General features: G+C 49.6%; 1 long non-coding RNA gene across 1 annotated transcript; it reads right to left on the bottom strand.

The window, feature by feature from the left end:
• Positions 1-244: 244 nt before the first annotated feature.
• LOC110568348 (uncharacterized) lies at positions 245-18208 on the bottom strand. Its single transcript, XR_002478642.2, has 3 exons — positions 18090-18208; positions 5058-5217; positions 245-550 (listed from the first exon to the last, which is right to left on the bottom strand). It is a non-coding gene; the product is annotated as an uncharacterized LOC110568348 (long non-coding RNA).
• Between the last annotated feature and the right edge of the window lie 149 nt (positions 18209-18357).

Below are 18357 nucleotides of genomic sequence, written 5' to 3'. Positions count from 1 at the left end.
TCCAAGTCTCCCTTGCAGTTAGATGGTGCCATGTGACTGAGTCCTGGCCAATGGGATGTGAGCAGATGTGTGGACCCTTTCAGACATGACCTTGTTTAAGGAACCTCCCTTGTGTAATTCTAGCTCTTCCTCCATTTGCCAGCAGAACAGAGAGGATTCTGGGATTCTAGAGAAGGGTGGAGCCACAAGATGGAGACTGGGTTTATGAATGACTGTGTGGAGCAGACTCCCCACTGGGCGGTGCTGTGAGCACCAGATAAACTTTTATTGCATTCAGCCAGGTGAGATTTAGGTGTTTATCCATACAGCAGCTAGTGTCACCTGAATGGATACAGAAATTTTTCTCCCCTTTGCTGGCAACTGCCATGCATGTGTGATACTTCAATGCTTAAGAGCAATGTTGGCCCTATAGGGATGGAGGACACTGGAGGGGAGGTATCCTGGAGAAGAATTAGTGCCAGCAGCAGATAGGTGGTAGCTGATATACTTGAGCATCTGTGGCAATTTTCCTGGGTATGGCTAGAAATACCATCATCCTCTAGGGACGATCCTGCAGTTACAATGGGGAAGAAATGCAGGTTATTACTCTGTGAAATTCCTTTGCATTTAATGTATAATATAATAGTGCCTGACATATAGTGAATGTGATAGTTATGGCTCTGAGGCTGGTTGAACAGAGGGAACAGGTTACACTGGATGAGGTTCTGCTGAGTTTGTACCTTCTTTTTCCCTGTCTGCCTTTCTCTCCCAACTGTGGTTCAGGACACACTGTAGAACTATACAGTGGAAGCCGGGTGCAACCTTACAGGTGACCTGATTTCTCTTACATGTTGTATATAGATCAGGAAGTTGACACAGGTGATATTAATGACTCCAGATCTGGCTTTGGAGTTAGGCCAGGAGATGGCATTCATTGTATCAGTGTCACCACTAGGGCACAGCCCTAGGTCTTCTGCCTCTCCAGTCAGAGTTCTCAAAATTAGAAAACTAACAAAATAATGATTTTTTAAAAAGAGAAAGGCTGGGCATGGTGGCTCATGCCTGTAATCCCAGCACTCTGGGAGGCTGAGGTGGGTGGATCATGAGGTCAGGAGTTCGAGAACAGCCTGGCCAACACAGTGAAACCCCATCTCTACTAAAAATACAAAAAAAATTTAGCCGGGTGTGGTGGTGGACACCTGTAATCCCAGCCACTCAGGAGGCTGAGGCAGGAGAATCACTTGAACTTGAGGAGTGGAGGCTGCAGTGAGTCAAGATCACACCACTGCACTCTCACTCTGTTGAGTGAGACTCTGTCTCCAAAAAAAAAAAAGCGAAAGAAAGATATCAGTTATATTCCTGATACCTAGAGAGACCGCCATTGTTAACATTTTAGTTTATATCCTTCCAGTCTTTTTTTTTCTTATGTGTGGATGCACACAACACATTACCTATGTAGGGTAATGTATACGCAATATTTATACTACATGTAGACTATGCAATATATTCTGCATATGGAATATAATATAGAATATACTATGTGTAAAATGACGATATACTGCAGATATACTGGGCTGGGAAGTCTCCCTGGGCATCTGGTCACCCTACTGGAGTTCTGGCTGTGGAGCCCAGTGATGTGGGCACATGAGCCTCGCTCTGGGCAGATAGATTGGGTCACCAGAGTGCCAGAGATGGGACTGGGAGACAAGGTGGATGAGCGTGGAGAAAGACGGACACCACCAGTTGTTGGCTTCAGGAGCTGTAACAAAAGCAAATATTTGGAGACCAGGATTGCTTAGCTTTCTCCTTGGAATCAGCAGACTCTCGGAGGCTGGGATTAATTTGAAGAAATTTACTAGCAGAGTTTGTGGCAGATAAAACAGTTTGCTTATTTCACACTTGTATGGCCACCTGCTAGGAACTGTTTGTTCAGTTTCGAATTCTTTAATTAAAATCAACATAAAACAGATTGAAAACATCCCAAGAAGGGGATGCTTGATTTGCTGGAGGATATTGCAGAAAGATGGAGCAAAGTGGCTCAAAAAACGCTTCGTCACCAAGCAAGCGGGCGGCAGGGAAGTGCAGCCTGGCTAACTGTGGGATTCAAGTGTGTGAGCGTGTGTGCCAGAGGCTGGCGGGAAGTGCAGAGAACTCTCTTGAGTTTTCGTCCCACTTCGGGCATTTTTCATGATGGTGGTGGGCTGGGGCGGAAAAGTGAAAGGTCCTCTTTCCTTCTACCCCTTAGAAAAGTCCAGTTCCACATTCATTCCTTCACCAAATAGTCATTGAATTTCTCTATGTCAGAAATTGTGAATAACATGCAACCTTTGACCTCAAGAGGCTCAGGATGAGTAAGGGAAACAGGAAAGTGAAATGGCAATTTTAACCAGTACATGCTATGTGCTGCAGTAAGGGTTAATGCTGGGTGCCATGGGAGCCCCCAATGCTGACCTGTGGAAGAGGTGAGGAGCTCAGGTTAGATTTCTAAGAAGACATGACATCTACCTCAGCTGAGATCCAATGAGTGGATACAACTTACTCAAGTTAAAATGATTTATCAGTTAGCTTCTGCTACAATATGCTGTGTAACAAACACCTACTATCTCTCAGTGGCAAATAACAATACCGTTTATCCGTGTCTATGCATTGGTTAAGGGTCTGCTGATCTTGGCTGGGCCTGATCAGGTAAATCTGCTCCATGAGCCTCCTTCCCCTCTGGAACCAGCAGGCTAGCTTGGCATGATTCTCTAATGGTGACAGAGAAAGGAGAAAAGAGAAAGCCCAATCACACTTCTTCTAACACTCCATTGGCCAAAGCAAGTAGCAAGTTATATGTCTGCACCCAAGGTTAAAAGGCTGGGAAATATATTTCATATATTCCACTTCAGTGGGATAACACACACACCCAGCTCTTCGGAATGGTGGCCGTTAATACAACCCATCACACATGGGATGGATGCAGGGGTGGTGGGGTATTATAGGATGAGGGACAGCATATGCATTATGGGGCTGGGCAGGCTAGGCACTGTCTGTAGGATCATGCATATGAGGAGGGGCTTGCAAGACTCCTAGAAGGGCATGCAGGAGGAAAAGAGAAAGATCTTATCTATCTGTCAGCACAATCTTTGGATTTTGGATTTTGTCCCCAGGCCAGTGAGGAAGGGCTGGTGAGATTATTTTTTTATTTTTATTTTTTTTTACAGATGGAGTCTTGCTCTGTTGCCCAGGCTGGAGTGCAGCGGTGTGATCTCGGCTCACTGCAACCTCTGCCTCCTGGGTTCAAGTGATTCTTCTGCCTCAGCTTCCCGAGTAGCTAGGATTACAGGTGTGCACCACCACACCAGGCTAATTTTTTTGTATTTTAGTAGAGACGGGATTTCACCATATTGACTAGGCTGGTCTCGAACTCCTGACCTAGTGATCCACTCACCTCGGCCTCCCAAAGTGCTGGGATTACATGCGTGAGCCACTGTGCCCAGCCTGCGCTGGGGGGTTTTAAGTGGGAAGTGACGTGATCAGATTTTGCCTTAACATCATCTCTCTGGCTGGCTTCAGAGTGGAGAACAGAGTGGATAGGACAAAGGTTCGGGGTTAGAAGACGAGTTAGGAGACTTCCAGTAACCTAGGCTTTCACGGGAGCTGATTTCATGATCAGAAGATTCAGGTTGTGACCTCTTGTTTTTATAAAGCATTTTTCCTAAATGCTTGTTAAACTTTAACTCATGGTATGCCAGCTCATAGCAAAAAGCCCTGCTGCTGTTACAGCAAATGGAATCGGTGGAGATGGTAAAGGAATAGGAGGCTTGCTGGTCCTAACACATCCCATTCACCTTGGCCTTGACTCATATCAGTAACTGGTCCTCTGAACCTCACCATCATCTCTTCTCAGGCTCCACAACTCTTGAGCAGGCAGAAGCTAGAGGTTGGTATCCAGGGTAGAAATTTCTCTGCTCAGCCAGGCATGGTGGGTCACACCTGTAATCCCAGCACTTTGGGAGGCCAAGGCAGGTGGATCACTTGAGGTCAGGGGTTCAAGACCAGCCTGGCCAATATGAGGAAACTCCATCTCTACTAAAAATACAAAATACTAGCTGGGCGTGGTGGTGCACGTCTGTAATCCCAGCTACTCAGGAGGCTGAAGTAGAAGAATCTCTCGAACCCAGGAGGCAGAGGTTGCAGTGAGCTGAGATTGCGCCACTGCACTCCAGCCTGGGCAACAGAGCGAGACTCCGTTTCAAAAAAAAAAAATTGCTCCACTCACCCTGAGGTGATCTCTCCATACTCCCTCCCTTCCCCAAGCCCTACTCCCTTTGGATCCAGCTGTTGCAGATGCTCTGCAGACATCACTGGGCATAGGGACTGTCTGCTGGAGATCGTGGCCCTGGTGCCCTGTGGGGAAGGCCAACTCAGTGGGCTCTGCCCAGTGCCCATTTCCTGACACCTGCTTTTAATGCCTGATTTTGAGTTAGCCACTTGGCATTTTGCATCGATCCCCTACTGGCTTGACATAGTGGGAAAGACACTGTAGTCAGAGTCCAAAGACCTGGGGTTGGATCTCACTTCAGCTCCCTGCAGGTCCTGGGATCTTGAACAAGTCCCTGGAGCTCTCTGGGCCTTGGTTTCCTCATTGTTGGTTGATCTCAGCTGGTAAAGTCACCAAATGTGGCCATGGGTGTGAAATATCCTGGAGAACCTCTCGCTCCTCAATTCCTGGCCCAGACACCCGCAAGCATCCTGGAAATGGCAGCTGAAACTTACCTCCTCTTCCCGGAGGGCCCAAGCATACCTCTGCCAAAGCTCCCCTGGCTTTAGACGGCTCCCATGGAAACGCAAGCCTCTCGCCCATGTGTTGTTGTGTCTCTGAGCCCACAAGCCCTGGCACAGAACTGGCAGCTCACAGGTAAATACATGCTGAATATGGAGTGTAAACTCTTCCTAGCCTAATCTGGCCTGGCAAATTCGCCCACTTGTTCTCCTTTTCCTTCTGAAGACACTTCCTTCCCATGCCTGGTGCTCAGGACCAGATTTGCTCCCAGGGTGCCGGGCAGGCCTATGTTTAGATTCCCCTTCCTCCTAACCTGCAAGGATCTTTATAAAGCACTGGCCCACGGGAGCACAGTGGACTGGTTATGGCTTTGCAGCTGAAGCCCAGGATTCAAGGCATCTTGACACTGATGCTCACTGGCTGTGGCCAGGGGGACTCACCAAAATCCTCTGAGCTCCAGTTAGTTTATGCATCTAGAAAACAGGGATGCTAATGATTTTATGGCTATTGTTAATCATCTCTTTTGAGCAGTTCTTGTGTGCTTGGTATGAAAACCATCATCACCACTACCATTATCACAGTGCTGGGGCTGCCAGTCCTTGAGAGCTTGTTATGGTCCCGGCAGACTTGACTTTATGGAGAATAATAGCTCATTAACCCACACAAATTCCCCCAAGGCCTATTTTCTTGTTTCTGGGTGCCTACCTGCCTGCTCTGGTGTGAGGAGCAAATGAAATGACTCTCTCTCTCTCTGTGTGTGTGTGTGAGTGTGAGAAGATTAAGGGACAGGAAGTGGGGAGATAGGCCTGAGAGGTCTGGTTGGGCCTTCCTACCTTGTTTTAGGAGAAGCAGCTCAGGTAAGAGAAAACTGTTTGGATTCTGGAGTTGAAGAGAACAGGGTTTGAATCCCAGCTCTGCCACTTTCTACTGTGAAGTTTTGAGCCAGACACATAGCCACTTTTAGCCTCAGTTTCCCTATATGCAAAATGGGCTAAGATTCCCCACCTTGAAGATGAATGAGATGAGGACAATTTCAAAGCAGTCAGCAGAAGGCAGGAAGTGCATCAGATGCACTACACTAAGCCACTTGTAAAGTGGTTAGCAGGTAGCCTAGTTCATAGGACATACTAAAAAATGAAACTCACTTTCTGTGCCTTTATTTTGATTTGATCATCATCAAATGGCTTTTGAGGATACGTAAAGAGGATTACAGTCATCCAGGGGAGAAACTGAGGTTCAGCAATGTCAAGTGACTTGCCTAAGGCCACACAGTGAGCAAATCACCAGGCTTGTCTGACACTGGGTCCTGCTCACCTCCAGCCTTGCTGACCTTCCTGACACAGCCACCTGCCTCCCTGACATCTCTGTGCCTGGCTCTGGGCCTGAGACAGTGGCTGGGACCCTGTGGTGTCCGGTAGCTAGCCTGCACCTTCTGTCCTTGTCCAGCCCTCTGCACCCCATGTCCCCCATCACCAGCTCCCCAGACTCTGCTTCTCGGCCGAGGGGCACACTGCAGTGAATCAGCCTCCTTTGTGGCGTTGATTAGAGGCCTCCTCCTACAAACATCAAAGCTTCAATTAACATGGGCCGCTTGCAACCCTCTTGCAAAACTCTGATAAGAATAGAATTTTCTCTTGGAAAATGGATTTTTATTTAGTTGTGTGTACTGTTGGTTAAATGACCTACTCTATACACTGGCGCTGAGATTCTGGGGACAATTAGGGGGCTCGTCAGGAGCTGGTTATCTGAAGGAAACAGGCGCCGGGCTGTTTAGCTGTCTAATATCCTGACAGGGGGCGGGGGGCAGAGGCAAATTAAAAAAAAGGCTTCTCTTCTTCTGTAGATATGGGGAGTGGAGGGTGGTGTGCTGAGTAGGGGCTTTGTGGGGCAGGAAGTAGTCCCCGCTCTCCTGGGGGTATGGCTGGGTTGGTTGGCCCCAGCCTTGTCTCGATTGTGTCTGTGTTTGTAGGGTATGCAGGAGTCTCAGATGCTGCTCAGAGCATAGCCTGGCCTCAAAGAGGACCCGGGGAGCTGGCTGGCTGGGTGTGGAGGGGGCAGGATTCAAGAACACAGCAGGGCTGGGTGCACCTGAGCTGGAGGCATGGGAGGCTGAGGCTGGTAGCCCCTGCTTTTTTGATAATCACTCCTCTTATTAAACTTGCCCTCTTCAAGAGATGAGATGGGTTAATGTTCAGAAAATGCTGTCTCTTCAATCTCAGTGCTTCTAGGGAAGGAAAAGAAGCACTCCTCCCCTGTCCAGGATCCCTGAGAGGTCATCGACTTAGGCCCCAATCAGGCTGTAATCTTTTTGGTTCCAAAGACCCTTCCAAAAAGGGAAGCCCTCAATTCCTTCCATCTCTCCTTGAGCTTCTATTTACCGACAGAAAAGTTCTTCCCATTGTCTAACCACATTTCTCCAGCTGCACTTTAAGTCTCTCCTGAATGTAGATACATCAGAGTGAGAGACTTAGGGTTAGGGGAGTGGCCTGCTTGGGAGTGGGAGAGTTTGGGGTGGGTGTGAGGGTGGACAGCTGGCTGGGGAAGGCAGGGTGCGGAAGAGCTGGCCGGCAAACTGCTCTTCTTCCTTGAGTTGGGGAGGTCTGGTGTAGCATCACTGTATTGATTCAATTATTCCCTACAATGTAATACTCTGCATTTGTGTGATAGCAACAAACGGAGTTGAAAGACATACAAAAATAAATGATCTGAAAGTTAATATGGCTGAATGGGCATCTATGTATTCGAGGAGAGAGGTTTTGTTTTACATTGTAAAATCAATAGCGTGCAGAACAATGTCCTAACTTCCCCTGGGGACCCCAGCGAACCCGCCCGTATCGATTGCCATGCAAATTAATTGAATTCATGAAATCCACATTGCTGGGTAATTGATGCTTCTTATATTTACCTCCAAGTTATGAGCTTTTAGGGGATTGCATTGATTCCTGGGCAGTGGGAAGGGCAGGGGTGGGTGAGGGGAAGAGGTGGCTTCCTGGAACTGCGGCCAGTGGCTGTCCAGGTGGGCAGTGGGCAGGTGGGGGTTGACCAAGGCTTGAGTCAGGGTCATTTGCCTGATGGTGGTGGGAGGCAGGGGTGGGTGGGATCTTCATCTCAGTTTGCTGACCCAGCCCAGGTGAAGCTGGGAGTTTGGGGAAACCTGAGCAGGTACACCTGGACATTTGAAAAGCCCCTTGGGAGGAAGGCTGCCATGGCATCTGGGGCTCCTTGGGTGCCAAGACTATCTTCAGAGAGTAATAATAACAAACATTCATTCAGCATTTATTATGTGCCAGGCTTTGTTCCAGGTATGTTGCAAACTCAATAAATCCTCCAGACAACCACGAGGCATGTACTATTATTATTACTTTTGGTTGTTGAAGAAATGAGGCACAGAGAGTTAGGTAAGTTGTCCAAGTGACAGAGCTGGAATCCTTGACCACAGGCTAATCTGTGAATGGGCTTCAGGAGCCAACCCCCTCCTATCACATGAGCAGGCTGCACATTGATGCATGTGTGTTTCTCAAAGGGAGAGTCTGTAACTTTTATCATAATCACTGATGCAAATATCTGTTATATAAACATTGTTTCTATTAATATTATTCCTTATATTTGTGCAGTGATGAGTGTTTTAATTCACGTTCTTGCAGGACATAATGTGTGACCTTGGAAAAGCCACATAACTTATCTGAGCCTCTTCTACACCTGCAAAAGTAGGAGGTTGGGATGGATGTTGTCCAGGTCTCTTTGCAGCTCTGGCATCTGCGGGTGATGCACGGCATTTTCTCACATGGACCTCCCAAGAAGCCCTGAGCCAAGGAGGATGCTGGGCAAATGAGGAACCACAGACACAGTGGGGCTGGGTCTCTCAGGGCCGCTCATGCAGCAGGTTAGTGGCAGGGACATGATGAGGACAGGTGGAGCCAGTCTTCAAGGCAGGTGTGCCTCAGGCCTCTGTCTCTTGTCTGCCTAGAGACCCTCCCATGGGGGTCGGCCAAACCCAAGGAGGAGTCTGATGCTGGGTCCTGGAGCCTGTACTGCCATCCCTCTGCCTTGGATCCACAGGGCAGCACAGCTGTGAAGAGCTCCCTTCTCTCTCTCGCTGCTATGTGAGCAAGTCTTTTCCCCTTCCTGGGCTCAGTGCTTTTACTTGAAGAACGAGTTGACTTTGGAGCTGGCTGGAGCCAGGGGCCAGGAATGCTCCTGGCCACAGGGTGACAAGGCTGGGTTGGAACCCAGAGGGAGGCAAAGGCTTCTAATAGATACTGTCTCCAGGAAAGTACTTGTATAATGCCAGCCCTCTTCAGTTCTTCCCTGGGCTTGGCAGAAGGTGAGGGCTGGCCATTCCTACCACCCTTTCCTCTTCCCAGGCTTGGCTTTGGAGCAGTTGAGGCCAAGCTCTAGAGAGATCTGTCTCCTGATTGATGGAGTCTGGCCTGGTGAAGCTGAAGCAGCATGAATCGCCATCCATGCTGGGGACCTGGCCTGGTTCCATGTCCTTGCCAGGGCAGTCTGGGCTGGTCAGGTAGCACTCACAGCAGGGAGACTGGGGCTCAGAGTTCAAGGTGGAGGCTAGAGCAGGGTAGGAAGCTTGGTCCTGCCTGTGGCTGGAGCTTCTATCTGGCTCCTAAGGACTTGGTGCAGGGTGGATGTGGCCATGAGCCCCTCATTGGGCACTAGGCAGTGGTTCTGGCTCTGCATCTCCTGGAACCTTTGGGGGTAGAAGGGTACTGACTCCTTACAGGGAAGCTGCCTCTGCAGAGGACAGGGTGTGTGGCATGCTCAGAGGTTTCTGGCACTGCTACAGCCTCCTTGCCAACCCCAGCCTTGGTGTGGAGGCTCCAGGCTCTGCTAGGGTGTCCTTCCTGGCAACAGTCATAGTCTTGAGGGGGAACTGGGAGGCTTCCCTGACTCATCCAGGCTACTAAGAAGAACTCTCCTGCTTTGATCCGTGTGTCCAGATCAAGAGTTCCTGAATGATCTTGATGCTGATCTTCTGGACTCAATGACTCTTGTAAGAGCTGGGTGGTACCAAAACTTAAGGAGCTCCGACTTTGTGTGATGCTGGATATTTATTTCATCATCTGATTTTGGGGTAATGAGGCTCTGGCACACCATGAGAATATTATCCCACAAAGTAGGGTTTATTATCACCATTTCACAGATGAGAAAGTGAGGCAAAGAGGGACAAGGTCACTTGTGCAGGAGAACCCAGATAATAAGTGGAAGACAGGAGTTTGAAGCCAGGTGAGGTAAATGCCTCCTGTGATCACTTCTACCCTGACCTGCCTGCTGCCCTAGCTGAGCCACATAGCTGTGTCTGTGTGGGTGGGACCAGGAACAAGGATGACCAACTCAATCTCACCAGTCTTTCCTGGAAATACTGAACAACCCAGAACCTGCCCATGCCCTACACAGTCAGGCCCGCTTTGAGTTTCATTTGGAGTTCTAGCTATGGCAGGACCTGTTGATGCCCTGCCTGGGTCCCTGTGTCTCATCTCCTCACCCCACCCCACCCACTGCCATGGCACTGACTGGGTCACTGCTGTGGATTTGATGCCCTTTTGGGGGTTGTGGCTCCAGACGCAGTCACAGGCCCCCATATTAGCTATCTACTGTAACAAATGATCCCAGCACTTAGCAGCTTAAGACAGCAAACAAAGATGATCTCTTACAGTTTCTGTGAATCAGGAGCTTGAGAGTGGCTTAGCTAGATGTTTCTGGCATGAGGTCTATCATGAAGTTGTAGTCAAGGTATTGGCTGGGGCTGCCATCTCATCTGAAGGCTTGACTGTGGCTGTGGGATCCACTTCAAGATGATTTACTTGCATGGCTCACAAGGCCACCTGGCTACTGGCAGGAAGCCGCTGTTCTTTGCCCTGTGGACCTCTCCACAGGACCGCTTGAGTGTCTCCAGGGCATGGCTTTCCCTAGAATGGGTGATCCAAGAGAGAGACAGAACTTAAGAAGAAAGCAGCAATGTCTTTTATGAGCTAGTTTCAGAAGTCACCCTGTAACTTTGAACAATTCTTTTAATTTGAAGTGAGTCACTAAGTCTGGTCATGTTCAAGTGGAGGGGAATCAGGCCTTTTTTTTTTTTTTTTGGAAGGAACATTAAAAAAATTGTGGACACATTTTAAAACCAACATACTCTCAACTGTTCTTTTTGACTGGTAAATGGTAAGCCACTCAGCTCTTAACCAGACACCAACCAGGGCTCTACCAAAGGATCTTTGGGGACAGTACCTCCTGACTGACTCACAGTGCTTCTGATCATGGGAGGTGAGGATATCCCCTTTCCAGTCCATTTCTAGCCACTTCCTTTTATTCTAGCTCACTGTTTTCTACTAATTCTTTATAACAATGATAGTTACCCTTAATTGAGCACCTGCTATGTGCTCAATCCTTAAGAAATTCTGCAAGGTGGGGAAAGACAGGTTCAGAAAAGTTAGGTGACTTGTCCTGGGCCCCACACTAGCCCCTGGCAGACCCGGGCTCACCCTGGGCTTCTCTGTCTTGCCTGCTGCAGGCTCCTGCGCCCCCTGCCTGATGAGCCTTCCCCTGGTCTCAGCCCTGCCCTGTCTTCAGGACCTGGCTCAGGCATGGCCCCTTGGGGGAGGCTCCCTCTGATGGGCCCCTGGCTGGCAGTGAGTGATCTGGGAGTCCCTCCCTGTCCCTGTCCTCTTGTCATTGTTTGTATACACACCTCGCTTCCCTTACTAACCCATGAGTGTCTTCAGGACATGTTTGTCAGTGGTTCCCGTGTCCCCCAGAGTGCCCAGCAAAGCACCTGGCACACAGCATGACTCAGGATTTGGGACCCAAGTGATGGGAATGGTCCCTCTGGCCAGACAGCTGAGATTCACTGCCTTTAGCAGGTCTCAGGGAAAGGATGAGAAACTCAGGTTCCCCAGCCAGCCGGCTGTAACTGTTTTCCACCTGTGCCTCATCGTCCAGAGCCACTGGCCCAGCTCCCGCTCCCTTCAGCACGGCCTGTGGCCTAGCTACTCGTGGCTGCATCGCTGCCACCCACCTGTCTTGACCCCCCTCACCCCCCTTTCTCTTATCGTAGCTCCCAGACTCCCTGCTCCTTCTCCCCTAAACTGGTTCTTGGTAAAATCTCTCTGTTCCGACTTCTCTCGTGCATCTTTAGGTTTGTTGCTGGAATCTTTTGTCCCTCTCCCTCCCCCAGCTCATCTGAGTCACTCTCCTTGGCCTCCGTCCCCACCCGCCCCTCCCCAGGTGGTGGGACCTGTTGCTGGTCTCCTGCCTGTGCCCCCACCCCCTGCCATGCCCCTCCCTGAGCCCAACTCCTGGCGACCATCTCCCAGCACCCCTCCCTGCCCATCTCCCCGGCACCCATCTCCCCGCCTTTCGTCTCTGGTCTCCAAGGTTACCTGGTGACTTTGCCTATCTCCCTCCCTCTTCCCACCTCCCATTTCTGAGTGGTTCCTCCAGGGAAGGTTGAGGGGGGCCTAGAGGGTGGGCAGCAGGGAAAGATTATCTTCCCCCCACCCCCATCCCTCTTCTCCCTGGCCCCCTAACTGCTGGTCTATCCTTTGTCCCTCTCTCTTCCCCTCCATGCTTTGTAACCTCCTCTCCGGGTTTCTCTCTTTTTCACTTCTATTCTCTTCCCCATCTTTCTGTTTCTGTCTCTCTCAGTTCCCTCCTCTCTCTGTTTCTGAGTCTTTTTCTCTGACCTGCGCTCTAGCATTCTGTCTTTGTCCTCTTCCTCTCTGAATTCTTGTTTCTAACTCACAAACAACAAAGAATTAGCCCAGCTCCAGTTCATCAACATCTGGGTGGGGCTCATCAACATCTCATCCCTGTGTCTTTAGGTTTTGGTGCTGAACAGCTTTGCAGGAGGAAATTGAAAGTCTGAAGCCTGATGTGGGGCTGAGCTGTATTTAGGGCTGGGCACAAAGTGCTTCAGGGAGGGGAGAGGGCAGGACCCCACACTAGCATGTACACCCCACTTTCCAAGTATATGTCAGGCCTAAGGACAGACTGGAACCCCACCCTCTGTGTGTCAGGAGAAGCCTGCACAGGCGGAGGCTGAGGCTGAGAGACACCCCCAGGTGTCAAGGAGAACGCTTCCACCCAGGGCTCCTGCGGCTGCCTGTGCTTCCATCTACAGGTGGACCTATTTCCATCACACCAGGCAATGCTCTCAGAGAGCCAGCCCGGAGCCTGGCATACAGCAGGTGCTCAGCAAATGTGTGTCACCTTGCCGATTGGGGTTGGAGGGAGGTGCACCGGGCTTCTGGCCTTATTGTCAGACAGAGATGATGCACCATTCTGGGAGAAATAAACCTTTTCCCAAGAACCTTTTGAGAAACTTTTCCAGAAAAATTAAGAGAAGATTTTTTTTTCCATTCAGAAATGTTCATTCCCCCCTGCTGAAATTTTCCATTTTTTTCTCAGACTTGCATATCTGCACCTAAACATACTAAATGGCTTCCATATCTCAACATGATCATGACATCTTAATGCGTCTTTATGTTCCTAAAGTAATAGTGATATTATGAAAGACCCTAGAAACAAGACCATGCATAAATTTGGACCCCCTCACGTTTTCCCCTTGGCCTCAGTGTTTCTGCCGCCTGAACCCCACCCCCTTATGTCTCTAGACTAGAACTCTGGGAGATCAGGCTGGCATGACAGGTACTAGAGTCTCCTAAATACGGGAGTAAGAAGGGGGTTCCCAGCTCAGCCAGGCTCAGACCCTGCCTGCCCAGCCAGGCCCCATCTGTCCACCCAGGATGGTCGGGTCCAACCAGGCCTAGCCAGACCTCGTCAGATCCAGTTAGGCTGATGGAGGCTTCAGCTCTGAGTGTCTTTCCTGGCCCCTTAGATGGATTCTTTTTGGCTTCTTCCCAGATTCCCAAGACAAGATAAGGAATCAGGGTCAGGGGTGAGATCCTAGCTCAGGCCCCTACAGGTATAGGGGGCAATCTGTACCACTCTGCATTCTCCCCTCCCCTACGAGTATTTGGGAACACATATTTACTGTGTGCCAGGTCTAGGCCATCCTGCAACTCCTAGGAATGCTTCTCATCTTCTCTGTTGATCCGTTACAAGTGCCTTTTCAAAAATGGATGTATAACTCACCTCCTCCAGGGAGCCTTCCCTGACTAATTCCATGCATTGATTCAACATGTATTTATGGAGTGTCTGCCATGTACCAGGTACTATAATGGACACAGGGAATACCTTAGTGAACAAAATGGCTAAAGTTCCTGCCCCTATGAAGCTTGCATAAAAAAACAGATACTACGGGTGACAAAGAGGGGATCTTTCCCTAGCTAGAGGGTCAGGGAAAGGCCTAGCTCTTTTTTTTTTTTTTTGAATGGAGTCTTGCTCTTGTTGCCCAGGCTGGAGTGCAGTGGCACTATCTTGGCTGACTGCAACCTCCGCCTCCCAGGTTCAAGCGATTCTCCTGCCTCAGCCTCTTGAGTAGCTAGGATTACAGGCGTGTGCCACCACACCCTGCTATTTTTTTGTGTTTTTAGTAGAGACATGTTGGTCAGGCTGGTCTTGAACTCCTGACCTCATGATCCACCCACCTTGGCCTTCCAAAGTGCTAGGATTACAGACATGAGTCACTGTACCTGGCCATGGCTCAGCTCATTCTCAAAGGAGAAAGACCCTGTCTTGAGAGGGAAGTTCTAGGCCATCTTGGTCACAAACTAGTGGTGTGACCCTGGGCAGGCAAGTCACCTATCTCTGAGCTTATTTTCCTCAGCTGTGAAAGAAAGGGGCCCTTTCCAATCTAGAATTATGTGTTTATTTAAAAGCAAATTTACTTTCAGATGAGTTTATAAACAAATTATGTCTTGAGACTTGGGCGTTGTAGAAAATTGTGAAATTCTAATTAAGCATAAAGAAAAAAGAAAAAATAATAGAATAATCACAATGAAACTGTCAAGGTAACAAAATCATTTTCATCACCCATAATTCTGCCTCTCAGAGACAACTGCTCCTGGCATCTTGGGAATCTCAGCTCATGCGGAAGCAGGCAGTAAACTGTCTGCTGAGGTCCCTGGAGATGAGCCCTCTCCCACTCACCCACTTTTTTTGTCTCTGCTCTGCCTCCTTGCACACACCCCGGGATGGAGTGGGGGACCCCAGCCAGCCCTGGGTCCCTTGGGGCCATGGCCCACAGTCCCTTTGCAAGGGCAGCAAGGCCCCTCTGTGGCTGCGGGACTGCTCTGGCATCTTGGGCCACATTTGATGGATAGGCTGCCCTGCCAGGGCTTGCTGGGTAGACCCTCTCCAGGCTCAGAGACGCTGAAGCACAGGAGAATGGGCAGCTGGAGCGCTGGGGCCCTGTCTTCAGTTAGGTCCACGGAACCAGGCGCTTGGGGATGCAGTGCAGCGTGCGGCCAAAAGATGGCAGCACTGCACTGCCTCAGGCCCGCGCGGCAGTGGGCGGCAGGAAGGTTCCGCCAGGTAGGTATATGTGCCAGGGTCTGGTCACGGGCTAGCCCTTTGTCCTCCAAGGCTCTGGGTGGGAACCGCTGCTTTGGCTGGGTCTCCTGGAAGGCGGTGCTTGAGTGGCCTTAGCCAGAGCAACAGGCAGATCACTGCATTCCAGAGGCCTCCACCGCTGAATTGCTCTCTAAGTCCCTAGGGTCATTTGCTGTTTCAGAACGCTCTGGCAATGGGAGCTCCAGACCCTGCCTCACCTTGGGCCAGCCCCTCCTGCTCCCCTCCACCCCAGCAGATCTTCTTTTGTGATACCCGGATGGGCTGGAAAAGGAGGAGAGAGGGAGAAGGGGCAAGGATGGCTGAGTTCTCAGGCCAAGCCGAGTTCCACCACTTGCTTGCCGGTCACTTTGAGCAAGTGACTTAATGTCACTGAGTTATCTCTAAACGGTGGTGCAATGAAAATAATATTAGGCTTTATTATTATTAGCTATTTTAATGACAGCTCTGAAAGACCTAACCTCCTCTAGTATATTAGGTCGATCTGGAAGCATTTCTCAGTGGTCTTATTTTCTTCTCTTTTTTTTTTTTTTTGACGGAGTCTTGCTCTGTTGCCCAGGCTGGAGTGCAGTAGCAGGATCTCGGCTCACTGCAACCTCCGCCTCCTGGGTTCAAGCGATTCTCCTGACTCAGCCTCCTGAGTAGCTGAGATTACAGGCATGTGCCAATACACCCAGCTAATTTTTGCATTTTTAGTAGAGACAGGATTTCACCATTTTGGTCAGGCTGGTCTCGAACTCCTGACCTTGTGATCTGCCTGCTTCTGTCTCCCAAAGTGCTGGGATTACAGGCATGAGCCACTGCACCTGGCCAGTGGTCTTATTTTCTAATAGCCCCTGTGCTTGTCCTGTCTTCTCCCCTTAGGGTCCCCACCCTTTGCTCATCTTCATTCTGTAATAGCTCAGTGATACCCACCATTTATTGGGCATGGATGCCATGCTTGGCACTATGCTTGCCTTCCAAGGAACCCTTTGGGGTACCGCCTTTTATAGGTGGGGAAGCTGGGGCTTGGAAAGATGGAATATCTTACTCAGGGCCACACAGTAGAGCTAGGATCCAACCAGGTGTCCCAGTCCTGGACTCTCTTCTTTCAGACCCGTTGGCCCCTACTCTGCCAAGTCCGGGCTGTTTTCTCCTGTTCAGATACAAGTCAGGGCCCTGAGTGCCCTTCTCTGGGGTTCTGATCCTCCTCTAAACCCTGAGTACTGTTGGTGCAGCCACTAAACTGAGTGTGTGGGGACAGAGGCGGGTGGAAGCCTCAGCTGCCCTTGGGTGTGTGTCCTCCAAGTGGGGCAGGAGGAGGATGGAATAATTCACGGGAGGCTGACGCCCAGTCTTGCCTGGTGCTCCCCCCGCACCCCGCTGGTGCTGACTTGTTAGGCCGAGGGAGCTGACACCCTAACAGCGCCTGTCAGACTCCAATGAGTTGATGATGTGGAAACTGGTTATTAAGTGTAATAACAGTGGTTTGGTTTTTCCACAGTTCTGCCTGTAAGTGCCTAAGTGACAGCTGGCTTGTGCCACGGTGCTGCATGCTAAGTGGCCTGAGGATGGGGCACAGGGGAGGGCGTGAGGGGCTCTTCCAAGGTTTTGGTTGGAGGGAGGCCAGGAGGTGCTGCCGCCTGTGCCTCTTCAGTGGGGGAGGCCTTTCAGCCCATGTGGGACAATGGGTCCTGGCTTCTGGGCCTGGGTCTGGGCTGGATGGAATGTGTGGATTCAGGATGGCAAACTGTGTGGTGTTGTGTCCCCAAACCTAATGGGTCCTCATAGACACAGTCCCCCTCACTGACCTTGTCCCTGGATCAACACTTTAAGAACTGGATTGGAAATCTGGAAACTTGGGGTTTAAGCTTTGCGCCTAATTGCTTATGACCTTAGGAACATGGCTTAACTCTTCCAGTTGCCCCATCTTCACGTGAAGGCTTTGAACAGGGTTAATTTATTCACTTGACTACAAGTGTCAAACCAATGGACAAGGGATAGAAACTTGCTGTTAGATGAATGGGTAAAGAAAACATGGTAGAGACATATAGTGGAATATTATTTAGCCTTAAAAAAGAGGGAAATCCTGTCATTTGCAGCAACGCGATGAACCTGGAGGACATTATGGTAAGTGAAATAAGCCAGTCACAGAAGAACAAATACTGCATGATTCTGCTTATATGACATATTAGAAATTGTCAAACTCATAGCAGCAGAGAAAACAGTTGGCTGCACCAACAGCACCCAGGGCTTGGAGAAAATTGTCAGGAGCTAGGGTTTCGATTCTGTGGGGTGAATGAGTTCTAGAGATCTGCTGTACAGCACGGTGCTTAGAGTTAAGAATCTGGTGTTGTGTACTTCAAAATTGCTTAAGATCTCATGTTAAGTGTTCTTACCACAAAAAACCCAAACAAGCAAACCCAAAGGAACATGGGAAGCACTGGGAGGTGTTGGATAGGCCTATTACCTTGATTGTGGTGATGGTATCATGGTGTTTGCACATGTCCAACATCACCAAGTTGTACACATTAACTGTGTACAGTTATTTGTATGTCAGCTATATCTCAACAAAGCTGTTAAAAGAAACTTGCTGTTAGACATATTTTGTTTGGCCTATACAGTGCATTAAAGTGCCCACATCTAAAATTCTAGAATTTCTGATAGAGAATCACTCTTCTAACCTCCCTTCAAAAATTGTAAAAATTGGTAACACTGAGCCTGCATGTCCACATGGCAACGATTGACTGCAATCCTTCTCCCCTCACACAGGGTTCACACTCTCCTAAACTGCCACAGTCCCCACCGTTCCCTATCGTATCCCCCCGACAGGGGCTGAGTGCCAATGGCTATTGACTTATTGCACCTGATCCTCCTCATTTACCTGCATTCAGTGCCTGGTCCTGCATCGGATATTCACTGAAGGCCCATTTTGTGCATGGCGTCATGCTATTTACATCAGAAATTAGGATGATAAATCAAAGAGCTTAGATGAGGGAACTGAGGCCAGGTGTGGTGGCTCCCGCCTGTAATCCCAGTGCTTTAGGAGGTTGAGGTGGGTGGATCACCTGAGGTCAGGAGAGACCAGCCTAACCAACATGGTAAAACCCTGTCTCTACTAACAAACAAAAATTACCCAGGCATGATGGCAT

The sequence above is a fragment of the Aotus nancymaae genome, unplaced genomic scaffold (genome assembly GCF_030222135.1).
Source record: "Aotus nancymaae isolate 86718 unplaced genomic scaffold, 86718_ANA_hifiasm-v0.15.2.pri h1tg000012l, whole genome shotgun sequence".
Classification (NCBI taxonomy): domain Eukaryota; kingdom Metazoa; phylum Chordata; class Mammalia; order Primates; family Aotidae; genus Aotus; species Aotus nancymaae.
This window is presented reverse-complemented; position numbering and strand designations above follow the sequence as displayed.